Consider the following 19,810-nt stretch of genomic DNA (forward strand, 5'->3'; position numbering starts at 1 on the left):
AAAATATATATATTTTTTTAATTGTCTGTAAATGCCATAAATCCTTCCCCCAGTTTGTAGACGCGATAACTTTTGCGCAAACCAATGAACATACACTTATTGGGATTTTTTTTTACCAAAAATATTTAGCTGAATACATATTGGCCTGAATTGATAAAGAAATTATTTTCTTTAGGTTTTTTTTTATTGGATGTGTTATAAGTGTATATATATATATAATTTTTTTTTTTTTTTTTTTTGTGTTTTTTTTGTTGATAGCGCAAAAAATTAAAACCGCAGAGGTGATCAAATACCACCAAAAGAAAGCTCTATGGGGAAAAAAGGGACATCAGTTTTATTTGGGTACAGTGTCACACGAGCACGCAATTGTAAGTTAAAGTAACGCAAAATCGCAAAAGTTGGCCAGGTCATTAAAGAGGTTGTAAACCCATGAAACTTTTTTTTTTTTTTTTTTTTTTTTTTTGCTGCAACCTGAAAGAGAAACCCATAATGAGCTAGTTTGCATCGCATACTAGCTCATTATGAAATACTTACCTAAGAACAAGCCCCCGCCGTGCCGCCCGCTTACCTGTATGACGGGCGACATGTCCAGTCGCCCGGGATCGCGGCATCCGGCCATCTGATTGGCCAGAGCCACGGTGAAGTCACTCCCGCGCACGCGCGCGGGAGCCGACGGTCACGGCGCGGGGCTCTGAAGAAATGGCACCAGCGGCTGTTCCTTCAGAGCGCATGCGCCAGTGATGTCACTGGCTGCATGTAAGGTAAATATCTCCTAAACGGTGCATGTTTAGGAGATATTTACAGTACCTATAGGTAAGCCTTAATATAGGCTTACCTATAGGTAAAAGTTGCAGAGGAGGGTTTACTTCCTCTTTAAGGCCGACGTTCTGCCAGAATAGGGAACTCATCATATTAGGAATAAAATATTAAAAAATCCGCGCAGAACAAGTGAAAAAAAAACCCTTAGAGAGGAGAGGAGTTGTAGAGGAGGGTTTACTTCCTCTTTAAGGGGGTTACACCTTCTGGGGCTTGTGTATTCAGGTTTAGCTAACTACTTTGGTTATGTAATATTGAATCCTATATATATTTGATATTTGTACAAGATGCCTTTTGCTCCGATGAGAATCTATCCAAGCCATATTGTTATGTACCACAAAACCCTTCCTTTACCCTTTGTAATGCTTCTAATATTTCAAGAAAACATTTTTTGGAAAAAAAAAAAAAAAAAAAGACCTTCTGGGGCTGAAGTGGTTAAAGCCTATTATTGTAAATCCATTTGTTTTAACATACGCGGCGAAAATAACTTTTGTACTAGTGGCTTTTAACCATGCCCGAAGCCCATTAGTATTTTTTCTTATTTCTCCGAAAAAGGGAAAAATACATTTTTGCTTACCAAAAGGTGTAATTACTACATCATAGCTTACCTTTCCCAAAACTCCTCATATTAATACAACCGTAACCAAACACTTAGGCACTTAAGCGCTGAATCAATTTTCCTTGTTGATTTGCGTGGAACAATAAAAAGACCTGGCATAGCTTGGAGCGGACATACAGCAGGCTTGCTCTCACCGGGAGGCCTTTCATTGGAAGTAAAGAGAAGTGTCTTCTTAGACGGGCAGGCGAGAGGTACAGCCATGTGACGCCTTGGCATTTTATGTGTCTTCTCAATGAAATTGGAGTTTATTAAATGTCAGCGCTGCAGGGAGAGCTCCACATTGTGCTTTCTCCCTCCACGATACTTGTTGCTCCTCTGGTGAATAAGAGAGCAGCAGTTTGTTATTGCAGTGAGGCTTTCAAGTGGTGCCTGCTTAATGGGACTCATGTCACGAGGCACAACAACCTGTGTTTTTCAGTTCTGAAGGAAGGAGCAATTCCCGACTAAGGTGCCATATGCTTTTTCTTGTGAGGCAGTGAATAGGATTAGCTTTGCTAACCAGGAACTAACTTCAGTGCCCAATCATGCAGGTATTTTGCTTTGAGATGTATTAACATCAATGAGGACATTTTTTGAGCTTAAAGTTTGATCCTAACATAGATATGCAATGGTTATTCATTTTTCCTCCAATTTAGGCTGGATTTGCAACGTTTCATGTACACTGCTCAAAAAAATGAAACTAACAATTTTAATCAGAGTATAGCATCAAGTCATTGAAACTCCTGGGATATTGATCTGGTCAGTTACAGTGCCTTGAAAAAGTATTCAAAGTCCACCTGTCAATCTACCATTCCTGAGATGTGAGCGGCGGACAGGGCTGGAACATGAAGTTCTGCCAAGAGAGGATCCATAAAGGATAAAACTGGGTTTCTATTAGGGATCGACCAATTATCAGCAAAGCTGATATATCGAGGGCCGATATGCACTTTCCGATATATCGGAATCAGCCCCTGAGGTTGCCGATATTTTGGGAAAGTGCTGTACCGGAGTGCTGCCTGCAGATAGAGGTATCACCCCGGTACCGGCGTCCATAGCCGATGGTCGGCTGTCTTGTAATGACAACCAATACGGCTGAGAAGCCGCTCGGCTGTCATTACAAAGAGCGGGAAGGGACGTCCCCCTTCCGCTGCCTTCCGCGGCTCGCCCGGGTCTCCCGTCCCACCGGGAGACCCTGTCGCATCCTACCTGCATGGCCACCAAAGAGAAGACCCGATCAAAGCAGCATTCGGCTCTGATCGGGTCTCCATGTAAAAACCCGGAAGTGATGTCATGACCACAACATGGCGCTATCACCACCATGTTTCACAGTGGGGATGGTGTGTTCAGGGTGATGTGCAGTGTTAGTTTTCAGCCGTAAATAGCGTTTTGCTTTTAGGCTACGAAGTTCAATTTTGCTCTCATCTGATCAGAGCACCTTCTTCCACATGTTTGCTGTGTCCCCTACATGGCTTCTCGCAAACGGAAAACAGGACTTCTTATGGCTTTCTTTCAGCAATGGCTTTCTTCTTTCCACTCTTCCATAAAGGCCAGATTTGTGAAGTGCACAGATAATAGTTGTCCTGTAGTGAGATTGTCCTATATGAGCTGTGGATTTCTGCAGCTCCTCAAGAGTTGGGCCTCATGGCTGCTTCTCTGATTATTGCTCTACTTGCACTGCCTGTCAGTTTAGGTGCATGGCCATGTTTTGGAAGATTTGCATTTGTGCCATACTCTTTCCATTTTCAGATGATGGATTGAACAGTGCTCCGTGAGATGTTCAAAGCTTGGGATATATTTTTATTACCTAACCCTGCTTTAAACTTCTCTACAACATTATCCTTGACCTGTCTGGTGTGTTCCTTGGCCTTCCTGATGCTGTTTTTTCACTAAGGTTTTCTAACAAACCTCTTAGGGCTTCACAAAACAGCTGTATTTATACTGAGATTAAATTACGCACAAATGGACTCTATTTACTAATTGGGTGACTTCCTAAGAGGAGATTCTTGGAGACAGTCAGTTACTCTAGGGGAGCTCAACGGGGCCATAGAAGGTCCTTAACCCATCAGCAGGACCCATATATGCTCCTTTGTGCAGGAAGGAACAGGATGAGCACTGCCAGAGCCCTACAAAATGACCACCAGCAGGCCACTGGTGTGATGTCTTTGACCAAACATCCAGAAACAGACTTCATGAGTGTGGCCTGAGGGCCAGACATCCTCTAGTGGGCCCTCTGCTTACTGCCCAGCATCATGGAGTTTGATTGGCAATTGCCATTAAAAAACAGAATTGGCAGGTCCACCACTGGTGCCCTTTGCTTTTTATAGATGAGAGCAGGTTCAACCTGAGCACATGTGACAGATGTGAAAGGGTCTGGGGAAGCCATGGAGGATGTTATGCTGCCTGTAACATCGTTCAGCATGACCAGTTTGATGGTCTGTGGAGGCATATCCATTGAGTAAAATACAGACCCCTACAGGATAGACAACGGCACCCTGACTGCCATTAGGTATTGGGATGAACTCTTTGGAACCATTGTCAGACCCTACGCTGGTGCAGTGGGTTCTGGGTTCCTCCTGGTGCAGACAATGCCCGGCCCCATGTGTCGATAATATGCAGCCAGTTCCTGGAGGATGAAGGAATTGATACCATTGAATGGCCCCCACACTCGCCTGACCTATATCCAATAGAACACCTCTGGGACATTATGTTTTGGTCCATCCGATGCCACCAGGTTGCACCTCAGTCTGTTCAGGAGCTCAGTGATGCCCTGGTCCAGATCTGGGAGGAAATACCCCAGGATACCATCCGTCGTCTCATTAGGAGCATGCCTGACGTCAGGTAGGCATACAAGCACGTGGGGGCCATACAAACTACTAAATACCATTTTGAGTTGCTGCTGTATGTTGATCATTTCAGTATAGAAATCCAGTATGATATTTTCCCCATTGAGATCTGATGTGTTTTCAAAGTGTCCCTTTAATTTTTTTCAAACAGTGCATATTGTACTGCTGTTAAACATCACAAGAGTTTTTATCTACAGCAAGAGTTAATTTACACTTTCATTCCTTGATGGAATGCTCTTCAGAGAACATTTGATAGGCAGTGAGAAGGCGTTATATCACCTCCCCACCGCCTGTTTTACCTTCTAAAAATCAGCACACCCACCCCCGCAGCACATTTCGTGTGGTTGTGGAGCGGTTGTGGTTCCGCCCCATTAAGGTAAATGGATCAAGCCTTGAATGGGTTTTCTCTGCAGCGTATGTACACCACCATCCCACTGCTTTTGCAGATTAAGATTGGAGCAGTGTAAACAAGGCCTAAAGGTCTGGGTCAGTGGGCTTTTGTTTGCATCAAGCGGGATTTGCATTCGTATAAAAATTTATAGAAATGCAAAACCTGCTTAAATGGGGTCAAATGCAGGTCCGAATGAGGACAACTGAACATTAGATATACCTGTCAGTCAACTTTGATCTTAGATTCACTTCAGACTGATACCATAGATACTAGAGTCCAGAGCCCCTTGACAGAGCCTGTGTATTTGTCTAAAAGTGCCACCGAGTGGCTGTTTAGAATGGGAATTCTCACTCCCAGCCTTATTGGTAAGTTGTCTATTACAGACAACCGTTCCAGTGTTGTGCCTCCACCCCCTCCCTCTGCTTAGGCATTCACAAAGCACAGCCTGTGATAACACTGGCTGTGCTTTGTGAAGGGTTTGACAACAGGGAACTGCGTGAAAGTAAAGCTGAATTCAAGGAATTCAGCTCCTTTGTAATAAGTGAAGGCACCCTATGATTTAAGTCCAAGGAGGGGCATATCATCTCCTGGGCTTATCGATATTATTTACCTCTGCCTGCTTTATTGCACTCCCAAAGGAGGGCTGTATTTATGGCAGCCTAACGCTGATGATGTCAGGTCTAAGCATCTTCAACATTCGAGCCTGTGCAGCTGCTATGCCTTCACCTCCCCTCCCCCTGCCCAATCACAGAAGCCTTTGCATTATGTAAACTCATTCACAAAATACAAAGGCTTCTCTGAATGGGCAGTGGAGGGGAGGGGCGGGCATAGCTCCCCTATGTGCCTATCTCTCAGCCCTGGGTGTCAGTGTACTCTCCAGCAGAGCAGTAAACCTTTTCGATATAAATAATAGAGATAAGCCAGGAGTTGTAATGCACCTCCTTGGACTTAACATTTAGGACCCTTTCACACTTGTGGGACTTGTCCTGCAACTTGGGACTGCAAAGTCGCATGGCAAGTCATACCGCATGATTTCCAATGAGTAACCTTTCATATCTGTGCGGCTTCAAGTCTCAACGACTTCAAAGTAGTCCCTGCACTACTTTGGTTTGACTTTGATGCTGTTTGAGGTCCATAGACCTCAAGATGTCACAGGCATTGCTTCAGTCCAGTCAAAATACCTTCACTTTTTACAAAGTGGCTGAATTCCTTGAATTCAGCTTTAAATAGTGTGTATATATATATATATATATATATATATATATATCTTTCTACTAGAGGTCTGTACACAAGACCAGAGAGAGGTACAACTGAGATGAAGTAGAGGGACAGGACAGCAGCATTTTTTGGATCCAAAAGATGGACTGTTGGGAGTCATGCAACAGTCAGAAACATTCTGCTGAATCTGGCTTGACATCAAATTACAAAACCTCAGCTTAAGGCTGAGTGGATTTTAGTGGTTTTCTAAAGTAAATTGCTATTCCGCTGCCAAAAGTGAGCTATAGACAATTATTAAAGCCTAACTCAAGCACAAACATATTTTGTCTTGGTTTTAACCAGAAAGGTTTAGCATGTGGTGCCACTCACTATATTCATTCCTATGACTAAGTCCATACACCTTTGGATGACTGGGGCCGCCATGCATACAGACCATCTGAGTGGGGAAAGTGCTGTGCATGCATTATGCTGGGAACGGCCTGGGACATCATTAAGTAAAGGAAGTGTGGCATCAGGTAGGGCTGCACAGAGAAAAACTTGAGCAGGGCTGAATGTATTTTGGTAGGTGGGCTAAACTAAGGTGGGTGCGGTGAGAAAAGATTTAAGTGATAACTTCCCTAAAAATGGAATTGTCGACAAACACACCTACCCTACATGTAAGGAGATCTGTGATATCTGCCTGTAGTGGATATAGATAGATTGAGGTGGCTTTTTAACTATAGCACGGTTGCAGTTCTTTCTGGATGACTTTGAGGGTACGTGGACATGGCCACAATACAATGTCTGATCATCTACGCAGGATCTTGCTGATCGCGTTTATTTATATACTTGAAAATCAAAAAGTTTCTTTGTTTGTTTGCTGGGTATATATAAGGGAGGAGATCAACTATAAAAATGTGCCAGTGGAGGGTATCATCCCTATAGTAAATATACTGTAACAAAAGATAGGTAGTGGGACTTTAAATACTCCTCCAGTGATCACACAAGTACACTTATGTAAGAAACAATATGTACAAAATCTTTATTGCTCCTCATACTACCACATTATGTGGCATCTCTGGGGTGTTTATATATATATATATATATATATATATATATATATATATATATATATATATATATAGAGCTCTACTCAGGGGATGATCTTTCTCCCATGAGCCGGCGAGACTATACCTCACTGGATATTCAACAAGCACATCTCTGTATACTGTGTGGTCTAGTTACAAGATGCAAGAAAAAGATATAAACTAAAATCTTCCGGAAAAACAATCTACTTTTGTGATCATGTACATTTAAGAGGTCCTGAAGAAGCAACCATTTCCGCGAAATGCGTTGACCCTAGTTCATAGTTAGCCAGGTTGAAAAAAGACACGATCAACCAATAAAAAACAGTAAAGAAAACACAACCATACAATCCCATATACACAATCCTATACCCGCAGTTGATTCAGAGAAAGGTTAAATACCCCAGCAACGCATGATCCAATTTGCTCCAGCAGGGTAAAAAATGCCTTCCTGATCCCCCGAGAGGCAATCGGATATTCTCTGGACCAACTTTACCTATAAATATTAGAACCCAGTTATGTTGTTTACACCTAGGAAAGAATCCAGACCTTTTTTAACCACTTTACAACCGGAGGATTTTGCTGTCTTCCGTCCAGGCCACTTTTTGCGATTCGGCGCTGTGCGACTTCAACTGACAATTGCGCGGTCGTGCGACGCCGTACCCAAACGAAATTTACGTCCTTTTTTTCCCACAAACAGAGCTTTCTTTTGGTGGTATTTGATCACCTGTGCGATTTTTACTTTTTGCGCTATAAACAAAAAAAGAGCGTTTATTTTAAAAAAATAACAATATTTTTCACATTTTTTATATGAAATTCCCCCCAAAAAAGATGTAAAAACCAATTTTTTTAAAAGTTTTTGGCCAATTTGTTTTATGCTACATATGTTTGGTAAAAAAAATCGCAATAAGCGTATTTTGATTGGTTTGCGCAAAAGTTATTGCGTTTACTAACAAAGGGAAAGATTTCTGTCATTTTTGGTGTTTTTTTTTAACGCGTAATGGCGGCGATCTGCGATTTTTTTTGCGGGACTGCGACATTGCGGCGGACAGACCGGACCCCTGACTGACATTTTTGACACTTTTGGGGGTACCAGTGACATTACTGCAGTAATCAGTGCTATATATATGCACTGTTACTGTATAAATGACACTGGCAGGGAAGGGGTTAATTTTATTGGAGAGGGAGGGGTTAATGTATGCCTGGTGCTTACTGACGTGTAGGGGGGGAGGTGACTATGTGATTCATGGACAGATCGGATGTCCAGCTATGCTGAACAGTCCGATCTGTCACTCCCTGTCACTATGGAGATCCGCCCGCTGTGTTTACACACAGCGGGCGGATCTCCAGACTCGATCCCCGACGATCGGGTAAGAGCAGCGGCGATCGCCGCTGCTCCTCCCCTGGCCCGACTCCCTCTGTGAATGAAAACAGCGGGAGCGAGCCTCCGGCGGCGCGCAAGCGCCGCCCAGAAGGGGGAGTGTCCAGTCACGTTAATACTACGTGGCTGGACGATAACGAACCACTCTGCCGCAGTAGTATTACTGTGAGCGGTTGCAGAGTGGTTAAATCAATCTAGTCAGCTGGCCAGAACCTCCTCAGGAGGGAGTCTTATTTCCGTATTCGGAGTCGAAATCTCTTTTCGTCAAGACGTAAAGAGTGCCCCCTTGTCCTCTGTGATGACCTTAATTGAATAACTCAACACCAAGCTCACTATATGGACTCCTTATGTATTTGTACATGTTAATCCTATCCCCCCTAACCGCTTGCCAACCACCCCACGCAAACATACTGCGGCAGGGCGGCTCGGCTGCACAAAATCGCGTAGATCTACGTGATGTTGTGCTTGTGGTCTCGGTGGCGTGCGTGCGCCGTCGGAGCCGTGCTCCTGCTGTGTTTAGACACAGCCGGAGGCGGGCCGCGGGAGGAGCGGCGGCGATTGCCGCTGGCCTCCGGCGATCGTCAGAGAAACTGACAGAAGACCCGCCTGCTTATGTAAACAAAGCAGGCGAGTCTTCTGTCAGGCAGGCAGAGAGAAGTCAGGAGTTTCAGCTAAGCTAAAACCCCGATCTCTCTGTGCCTGTGCCTATTACCAAAAATATGTAGCAGAATACAAATTGGCCTAAACTGATATAAAATTTGATCTTTTGCATTTTTTTATTGGGAGTGTTTTATAGCAGAAAGTAAAAAATATTGTGTGTTTTTTGTTTTGTTTTTTTCAAATTGTCGCTCTTTTTTTTGCTTTATATCGCAAAATCTAATAAAAACACATGCAGAGTTGATAAAATACCACCAAAAGAAACCTATATTTGTGGGGAAAAAAAGGAGATAAATTGTATTGGGGTACAGCTTCGTATGACTGCGCAATTTTTCGTTAAAGTAACGCAGTGTCAAAAAGCAAAAAATGGACTGGTCATTAAGGAGGTAAAATTATGGAGCTGAAGTGGTTAAATCTCCCCTTCTCAAGAGAGAATAAATTCAGTTCCTCTAATCTTTCCTCATAGCTGAGGTCCTCCATGCCTGTTATCAGTTTGGTTGCCCTTCTCTGCACTTTCTCCAATTCCCTGATATCCTTTTTTAGAACTGGTGCCCAAAACTGAACTGCATATTCCAGTTGAGGTCTTATTAAAGCGGAGTTTCACCCTAAAAATGATCTTTGCACTGTCCACTTGCTTACACGAACCTGAAAAAGAATTGGATAATTAAAACATTTTTTTTTGTTTTACTTACTGTATTTTCTGGCGTATAAGACTACTTTTGAACCTCAAAAAAATCCCCCAAAAATGGGGGGTTGTCTTATACGCTGAGTATAATATCTCCAAGGTAACCTAAGTATAAGTATTACCGGTAGATGTAATCTCTCAAGACGCTGGCTGTGTGGGAATCCTGTACCGGTATACCGTATGTACCGTAGCTCAGAATACATACAGTGTACCGCGCTGAGCCAATCAGGTAGAGCAATGTATTATTGAATGCAAAGCCTGCTTGGATTGGCGGAGTAACATCAGCCCGCCTCTCTGACTCTGTCAATCCAAGCAGGATTTGCATTCAATAATCGAATACATCTCTCACTGTGATTGGCTCAGCGTGGTATACTGTATGTAGCCGAAGCTACGGTACATACGGTATACCGGTAAAGGATTCCCACACAGCCAGCGTCTTGAGATTATATCTACTGGTAATACTTATACTTAGGGTACCTTGGAGATATTATGAGAGATTACATGTATTACAATACTTGGGGTACCTTGGATATCTATGAGAAATCCGACGTTTTTCAATGGTGTTGCCTTGCTTCGGAAGGGAGGGTAGTCTTATATGGTGAGTATAGCCCAAAACCTATGTTTTAACTTGAAAATTAGGGGGGTCGTCTTATACGCCCAGTTGTCTTATGGCGCTTTTCCACTGCATGGAACCGAACGGTTGGGCTCGCTTTTGTGCTTTTCCACTGCTGGTACCGCATGGTATAGCGTAGGAACGGTTCGGTTTGGTACGGTACGGCGGCGCTTTTCCACTGCATGGAACTGAAAGGTACGGCTCTCAAAAACAGTACCTACTCGTTTGTGGTTCCAACAGGTACCATACCCGATAAAAGAAAAGGAATTTGCAGCACTCCAGGTTGAGTCAAAATCCAGATTTATTGACTGGACATCCAAATATGACAATCGTGACAAGGTAGACGCGTTTCACACACTGACTGTGTGCTTAATCATTACAATGATCTTTTGTAATGATTAAGCACACAGTCAGTGTGTGAAACGCGTCTACCTTGTCACGATTGTCATATTTGGATGTCCAGTCAATAAATCTGGATTTTGACTCAACCTGGAGTGCTGCCAATTCCTTTTCTTTTATCAAGTTTTCACGGAGGCGAGCCGGGGCATGCACCTGTGTGAGTCATCAGGCAATTACACCACCTTGAGCAGTGACTCCTTGTCTGTTCAGGTACCATACCCGGTACCATATCCCACAATCCTTTGCATGCAGTCACTACTAGCCACTGATTGGTCAGAGAATCCCACCCACCCCGTTGTTATCCCACCCACTTAACTTTAGTACTACTTTAGTGGAAAAGCAAACCATACCGTACCGTACTGAACCGTTCCAACACCGTACCATGCGGTACCAGCAGTGGAAAAGCAAACCGGGCCAAGCTGGGCCGAGTAGAGCTGAGCCAGTACTTGCAGTGGAAAAGTGTCATTATACGCCGGATAATACGGTACCTTGTTTTTAATGAAAATAAACTTACCTTCCTTCCTCTTCCTCCCTCTGTGACCGCGTCCCGTGCCGTCACTTCCTCCTTGCATTGACTCCTGGGAGATGAGCGTCATCAATCCCAGGAGTCAATGCGCCTGCACCAGAGTCACTGGTCCCTTCCGGTGCGGGCGCATCATTTCCTGCTGAACAGCTTCTGGGCATGCGCAGAAGCTGTTCAGGGATGACGCGCCTGCCACGGAAATGACGAGCAGGGCATTCTGGGACGCCGACATCACCGAAGAGGGACGCTCTGGCTTCAGCTGCCCACACCTGAGATGGCAACGCTGGACAAGACATTTTCAAGGTAAGTATTTCTTCTAAAAGGTAAGTGAAACCGGGGACAGTTCAGAGGCTATCGTTGCTTAAATGCACAGCCCTGACTGTCCCGGGGGGATTTTTAGGTAAAAAAAATGTATTTTGCCCAGGACTCCGCTTTAATGATTTGTACAGGGGCAAAATGATGTCTTTCTCTCTCTGGAGATCATGCCTCTCCTAATACAAGAAAGGGCTTTGCTTGCTTTGGAAACTAAATGAGTTCCTCATCTCGACAAACAGCCATACATTTTTGCAGTGGATAATGATTTGCTGGTATCAGATTGCAAGCCATGACAATTTGATACATGTTTTTAAATATTTTATTGCTTAAAATAAAGATTTTGTACATATTTTTTCTTACATAGGTGTACTTGTCTGATCACTGGAGGGGTAGTCAAAATCCCACTACCTACCTTTTTTGTTGCAATATATTTATGTACTTGGTGATCTCAGATGCAGATTTTTATTTTATTTTATATTACGGATCTGAACACAGCATTTGTACTGATCTTTACACACTATGTACATAAAACTGTCTCCCGTTCTGTTGGGAAAAAAAACTCCACGGTGCTGATAAAATTGCTGCTTTTTTAGTGACTCTTTAATATGCCTTCCTTCTTGTTCTCAGGAATTGTAAGGCAAGGTAAGTGTTTCCTGTGTTTTCTCTATAAAAACCGTAAATACTGGTAGGTGCCTTGCTGCTTTTATTCCACATCTTTTTCCTCGTTGACAGGTGCTTGGTTGCAGGTCTTAATTCTCCATTGCCGGCGTGATTTCATCTTCCCTTTAAACATGTGTGTCTTCAAACCCTCCAGATAGCGACCTTTAACTGGCCAGCAATTAGCTTGCTCTCTTACACATTCCTTGCATTCGGATTACTGCTCCTAGCAATGTAATGAGGGACCCCGGTCCCTGTGAGAGCATGATAATTCAGACAGGAGCCCCCAAAAGGCCACCTCTAGCATCTGTGTATGTGTGTGCCGTGTTAATCACTGCAAATTTACTCTGCTGTCTGTGCTTCCAATGCCATAGAAACACATATTTAGTAATGGTTACATAGCACTTGTCACCATTATACAGAACCACTTTGCTGGAACAATTTCACTTATCCTGAACCTGTCTTATATGGTTTCTTTTTATTGGGTTTGCTAACAGCTTTTTTTTGTGGAAGGCTTAACCACATCAACCCCAGAAGGTCCCCTCCCCCCCCCCCCCGCCTTCATGACCAGGCCATTTTTTGCGATACGGCACTGCATTACCTTACCAGACAATTGCGCGATCGTGCAACACTGTACCCAAATATAATTGATGTCCTTTTTTTCCCCCCCACAAATAGTTTTCTTTTGGATAACTGTGGTTTTCATTTTTTGCGCTGTATACAAAAAAAACTTGACAATTTTAAAAAATATATATATATATTTTATTTACTTTCTGCTATAAAATATTCCCAATACAAAAATGTGAAAAATGAAATTTCTTCGTCAATTTAGGCTGATATGTATTCTGCTACATATTTTTGGTAAAAGAAATCTCAATAAGCTTATATTGATTGGTTTGCTCTAAAGCAGCTGTGTCCAAACTATGGCCCTCCAGCTTTTCAGGATTCATATCATGCCTAGTTATGTCTGTGGATGTCAGAGATTTGCAATGCCTCGTGGGAATTGTAGTTCCTGGACAGCTGGAGGGCCATAGTTTGGACACCCCTTCTCTAAAGGTATAGCATCTACAAACTATGCGATACATTTATAGAATTTTTATTTTTTTTTCACTAGTAATGGCGGCGATCAGCGAATTTTAACGGGACTGCGACATTGCAGCGGACAAATCTGACACTAAGTGACACTTTTTGGGGACCAGTGTCACCAATGCAGTGATCAGTGTTAAGAAAAATGCACTGTCAATGTACTAATGACACTGGCAGGGGAAGGGGTTAACATCAAGAGCGATCAAAGGGTTAAATGTGTTTCCTGGGAGTGCTGGCTAACTATGTGGGGGAGGTGCTTTGACTGGGGTAAGACAGAGATCCGTGTTCCTGCTTAGCAGAAACACAGGATCTCCATCTTCCCCTCTGACTAGTGGCGGCTGGTGCTCGGTAATTCGGGGGGGGGCAGCAAACTAATGCACCCCCGACGGTCGGTCGGCAACACATTCTCCAACCCCCCCCCCCCCCCGACAGCCAGTCGGAAACAGGTTCCCTCCCCCCAACGGTCTACCTCCTCACCTCCTTCTTCCTCCTGTTCAAGCCGGGGAGTGCTGGATGGCTGAGCCGATGTGCTTCTCCTCCAGCTGTGTGTCCTCTGCCTCTTCTTGGCCACTGGCCAGTAAGATCACTTCTCCTTTTGGCCAATCAGGAAAGGGGTCTCACAACCCTCTTCCTGATTGGCTGGGAGGAGAGCCAGTGTGACAATAGCGAATATTTATTTGCAATTGCCATAACAACTGGGTGGGCTCAGGACGCAGTACTCTGCGCCCCAAGCCCACCCTTTTTTTAAGCCTATTAGAGCCTCTGGCTCTAATCACGTGCTTAAAAAAAAAAAAATCCCCTATTGGAATCCATGCGTCCGGCACCCTGCATGCGGATTACGGATTAAGGGGCTGGACGCATGGATAGGGGGGGCGGCGCCCCTGTGCCCCTAATGGACGGTCCGCCACTGCCTCTGTTCTGCCTCTCTTGGGAACTATCGGCAGGTGCTGGCGAACATCAGGTCCGCCGTACCTGCTGATTGCCTCTTGCTGTGTCCAGTTACAGTGGGAGCACTTAGACGGCGGCGGCACGCATGCGCGCCCCAGACCCAAAAATTTATTTTTTGTATTCTTACATAATCTGCTTACCAGTTGCTTCTATTCAGTGGCGGCTGGTGCTCCATCAGTCGGGAGGGGATCATTCCAGCCTGCACCACCACATCTCTCCCCCCGCCCGCCAGTTTACTTACCTTGTTCCTCTGGAATGACAGGCGGGGGTTTCCCCCTCAGGCTCCCTCATGTCCCTTCTTGGCGGCTGTCTCCTCCCCCTTTCTTGGCCAATAGCATGCCTTCTCCTTTCAGCCAATCAGGAAACAGGTCTTAGGACCCACTTCCTGATTGGCTGGGAGGAGAATCAGTGTGGCAATAGTGAATATTCATTTGCTATTGTCACACAACTGGGTGGGCTCGGTGCGCAGTGCTCTGCACCCTGAGCCCACCCTTTTTTGAAGCCTATTAGAGCCTCTGGCTAGAAAATCACGTGCTTAAAAAAAAAAAAACCCATTGGAATCCATGCGTCCGGCACCCTGCATTTAGATAAGGGGGCCGGATGCATAGATAGGGGGGGGGGGCAGCGCCCCTACACCCCCAATGGACGCACCGCCACTGCTTCTATTAATAAAGAAGTCTAGTTATGTTTCGGAGACACCTGCATCTGATCAGCACATGTGAATTCTTTGTTCGCTGTATTGTGTGCTAAAGCAGATATTGTTGGTAAAGTCTTTCGAGGATAACCTGTGTAAATCATTACCGCAATAAAATGTTTGGCCCCAGGTGGCCCATTCACACTTCAACGCGCATTCATGTGTGTTATTGACACCTCAGTTGTGTTAAGCAAATCATTTCATTTTTTTATGAGCCCTCAATACACAACCACAAAACAAGGCTTATTGTTTTACAGTGCACTGCAACGCTTGTGTCTTTCATGGCATGCATTGCAGTATGCTGAGGGCCAGGTACAGGGGAGGACTGGGGCAGGGGGGAAAATGCCCTCTGGGCCACTCTGATGTCCTGTAAAAAGGCTGCACTGCTTCTGCCACAGACATACCTAAAGGATTCCTGGTGGACAGAAGTAAAAATTCCCCACTGCTGACCTACTGAGTGCGGGATGAAGACAAGGAAAGAGTGCAGACCTCTCTCCCCAGCATGGATGGTGTACTGTAAACTGTGTCTGAGCTGAGGCCGGTTCCATGCCCCACCTGAAACTCTCCTTCCCTGGCAAGCCCCAACCGAGCTTCCCCCTGCTCCAACCAACCGTCCCCTGCTGGCCAGGTTGGGTTGGGAACCCGGATTCAGCCGGTGAATAGAGAGTACCTGGAGCAGGGCTTTAGCTTGGAATGGGGGTCAGGAGGAGGACAAGAAGAGGGAGAGTGGGGCAGAGTCTCTGCACCATGGGTCTCTGTTTTCTACTTACCCCCTGGGCTGAAAGTTGCCAGTCTGCCCCTGGCCAGGTATGTTTTGTTTTGAACAGGTCTAGGCTTTGCCACTAAGGCCCCTTTCACATTGGGCGAATCCCTTTAGATGGACTCCGCTTGCTCAGTGGGGATCGCTCCGTTTGTCCCCGCTGAGCAGACGGATGACAGGTCCCTCTCTGCACAGTGAACGGAGATGGACCTGTCATCCGCTTGCTCAGTGAAGGTCAATGGAACAATCTCCGCTGACCAATACCAAGCATTTCCACGAGTACTTGTGCAAATGCTCCGATACCTGCGGTGCAGTGCGATTTGAGCCCAAACAGGGTTTTGAACAGGAATGCGGTGTGTCTTGTCCAAATCGCATGCGCTTTCCCACACCGCTCCTGTGTGATCCCAGGGTGTGAGGAGAGATGGCAATTGAGGGAGAGGAGGAAGCTGTGGTGTACATACACCACAGCTCCCTCCTGATGCATATCAGGCTGGAGTTCAGGGGGAGCAGAAAGTGGTTGTATAGAAAGCAGTGTGGAGGATTGAGATCTCTGTGCTGGGAAAGCTGCTATCTAAAAAGAAGCGGAGGCACTGGCACTGTCTGGTAAAGCTCTGGAGGTTGTAGAGGGCTCAGCACAAAAGAGGTCTTCCAGGCAATGTACAGTGCGATCAGAGGTAGACTTCATGGCCGCCGCCATCATAGCAGAAACCGAGTGGGAATTGGGAACGAAAAGGGCACTGATGCCACTGAAGGATGACTAGGGAAGGGTGCCGGCTGCCTCTGCTTGCTTCTTCGCCATTGTGCTGCTCAGGGAAACATGTGGAGCATGCTGAGAAGCTGTGAGAGTCAGGTTCAGGATGGAGCAGCATTCGGGAACAGCTTAGTCTGCCATCGGCAATCTATCGCATGTATGCACGCCTGGATTAGTCAGCAAGCTTTTTTAGTCAGTGCTTTTGATGCTATCAGGCTGGATCTCTTGGGTGACAAGCTAGCAGCAATACAGGTTGATGTTTCCCTTGTGTCATGGATTGTAGACTACCTGACAGGAAGACCGCAATATGTATGTTTGCAAGACTGTGTGTCAGAGTGATCAGCAATATTGGGGTTCCACAGGAGGCAATTCTCTCTCCCTTTCTTTTTCCTGTCTATACTTTCCTGTCAATCCTGTTTAATCTATTCATAAATGATCTAGAGGAGGGGATATCTAGTATAATCTCAGTATTTGCGGATGATACTAAACTAAGCATGCCAATATCTTCTATGCAGGATGTGGAAACCTTACAAGCGGACCTGAACAAAATAATGGGTTGGGCAACTACATGGCAGATGAGGTTTAATGTTGAAAAAAGTAAAGTAATGCACTTGGGTGTCAGAAACCAGAAAGCAAGCTACTCACTAGGGGGGGAACCTCTGGGTGAGTCTAGGATGGAAAAGGACCTGGGGGTACTGGTAGACAACAAGCTTGGCAGTGGCATGCAATGCCAAGCCACTGCAAGCAAAGCCAACAGAATACTGGGATATATAAAAAAGGGCATTCACTCCAGAAATAAAGAGATTCTCCCGCTCTACAAGACTCTGGTCCGGCCACATCTGGAGTATGCTGTCCAGTTCTGGGCACCGGTCCTCAGGAAGGATGTGCTGGAACTGGAGAAAGTCCAGAGAAGGGCAACAAAGATGTTTAGGGGAATGGAGGACATCTGAGCTTGTTCTCTCTGGAGAGGAGACGATTGAGGGGGGATATGATATCAATGTACAAATACTGTACTGGCGACCCTAGCATAAGGAACAAACTTTTCAGAGAAAGGGAATACAATAAGACACGTGGCCACTCACTAAAACTAGAGTAAAGGCGGTTTAACCTTAAAATACGCAGGGGGTTCTTTACTGTCAGAGCGGTAAGGATGTGGAATTCTCTTCCGCAAACAGTGGTATCAGCAGGGAGTATTGATAGTTTCAAAAAACTATTAGATGGGCACCTTAAAGACCACAACATACAGGGGTATACAATGTACGGTTAACATCAAACACACACACACACACACATCATAGGTTGGACTGGTGTCTTTTTTCAACCTCACTAACTATGTTACTATGTAACTATATACCACTGATTTCAGCTACCAGACAGAGTCTTGCCATCTTCAGAAGTTTTCTGATGACTCTGCGGTAGTGGAATGTATCAGAGATGCGGAGAGACTGAGTATAGGATTATGGTGGAGAACTTTGTCACATGGTGTGAGGATAATCATCTGTATTTAAATGTGACAAAGACAAAGGAGCTGGTTGTGGATTTCAGGAAGAGGAAGCCACCAGTGACCCCAAAATCCATCCGAGGAGTGGAAGTGGAGGTAATGGAGAGTTACAAGTATCTGGGGGTGCACATAGATAATAAGCTGGACTGGAGTGAGAACACTGAGGTGCTCTACAGGAAGGGCCAGAGCTGCCTCTACTTTTTGAGGAGACTGAGGTCCTTTAACATCTGCTAGAGCAGGCATCACTAAATGGTGGACCGCGGTCCGGGTCCGGACCCAGTTAATGTCTCATCCGGACCCCAGCAGTCCCACCCTTTAGAGTCCTTCTGCCCACAGCCATCGCCACGGCTATTCTGACAGAGCTAACCGCTGGAGGCAGGACAGCTATGGACAGAGGGCGGGGGCTACCCAAGTTAACAAGCAGGTGATTGGTTGTGAGGATACAGGGCGATCATTGCACAAACATGCGATTCAGACCTCTGCTGGAAGATTATTTTACTGATTGGACCTTTGTGAATTTTTATTTAATACCCCTGTGCTAGAGGATGCTGAAGAGGTTTTATGAGTCTGTGGTGGCCAGCGCTCTCCTGTATGCAGTGGCATCCTGGGGAAGAAGGCTTAGGGTGTCCGACACCAACAGACTCAACAAACTGATTTGCAGTGATGATGCTGGCTTGAAATTGGAGTCTTTTACAAATGTTGGAGAAAAGAATGTTGTTCAAATTACGATCAATCTTGGACAACTCCTCCAAGCCACTCCACAATACGCTGTTCAGTCTCCGGAGTACCATCAGTGACAGATTGTCACAACCATGATGCACCACAGAGCGACACAGAAAATAATTTTTGCCTGTGGCGATCAAGTTATATAATTCTTCTCTATAAAGGCTGGAAGTGAAGATTTAATTCTGGTTTATGATCAGGATTTTGTGTTCTTTTTATAGAATGTTGGTATTGTGTTTGGTTATTATTTGGGGTGGTGTTAGAGAAAGTGGTATATTAATTGCATTTCGTAGTTTGATTGTCTGTTATTTTAATCTGCGTTATTTATTCAGTGTTGTATTTTAATTGTATGGATGTTTTATCTGTAGTATAGTTTTAATTTATCCAATGAACATAGTCAAATTAATATACATAAGCAGCGCTACAGAAGATGATCTTAATAAAATCCTATTAAAGTTCATACAGAAAATAAACTCAAATAGAATAAAATGAAATCAGTCCAATAAATGAATAGTCCATAGGATATGAATCCAATAGAGCTCTTATGGGATCCAAGTGAGGAGTGTATCACCAGTGTTGGAACAAAAACTGACGATCTATCCCTTCACCTCACCACGTGCGCTTCTCCCAAAGGAAACTCACTTACCAGATCCCACTGTAAATCGAGCCTATAAAATAGAGTTTCCTAACTCATCCGGACCATAGAAGCATCCGTACAGAGTCTTTGCAGCCCTGTTCACCGCTGTAACGATCTATCACAGGAAGTGCATGGGAGGAAATGAAAGAAGGGCACATAGAGCAGTATCGCCAAATCCATACACACTTTATTAATATTCCGCCCCCCCCCCCCTCCACAATTGCACTTACAAGAAATAAGATTAAAAACAGTGTTGGTAAAATGTAGAATCACTATGCGGGCGCCTTCGGCAGCTTACCGGTCCTCCGTCCGCTCGTCAGCGTTCCGGAAGTCCACGGACCAAGCCGAAGCTGCCGCACAGCGTCCCGTTGTCTAGGTGACCACACAAATCACTGCCTTACGCGTTTCGTCATAAGACTTCTACGTAGACTACCTTGCCAACTTTTTGTCACACTGGGATGTCCAGCAATAAACCTGGATTTCGACCTTATCTGGAGTGCAGCCATTTCTTTTCATTATCATGGGGATTTTTATAGGCAACCACTATCCA

The 19,810-nt window shown here is 44.9% G+C and overlaps 1 protein-coding gene across 4 annotated transcripts in view; it reads left to right on the forward strand.

Moving 5' to 3' along the window:
• The window catches only part of ABL1 (ABL proto-oncogene 1, non-receptor tyrosine kinase), a 370,450-nt gene that overhangs the window by 318,741 nt on the left and 31,899 nt on the right, over positions 1-19,810 (forward strand). The window lies entirely within an intron of this gene.

Source organism: Pelophylax lessonae (assembly GCF_965119305.1).
Source record: "Pelophylax lessonae genome assembly, chromosome: 7".
Lineage (NCBI taxonomy): Eukaryota > Metazoa > Chordata > Amphibia > Anura > Ranidae > Pelophylax > Pelophylax lessonae.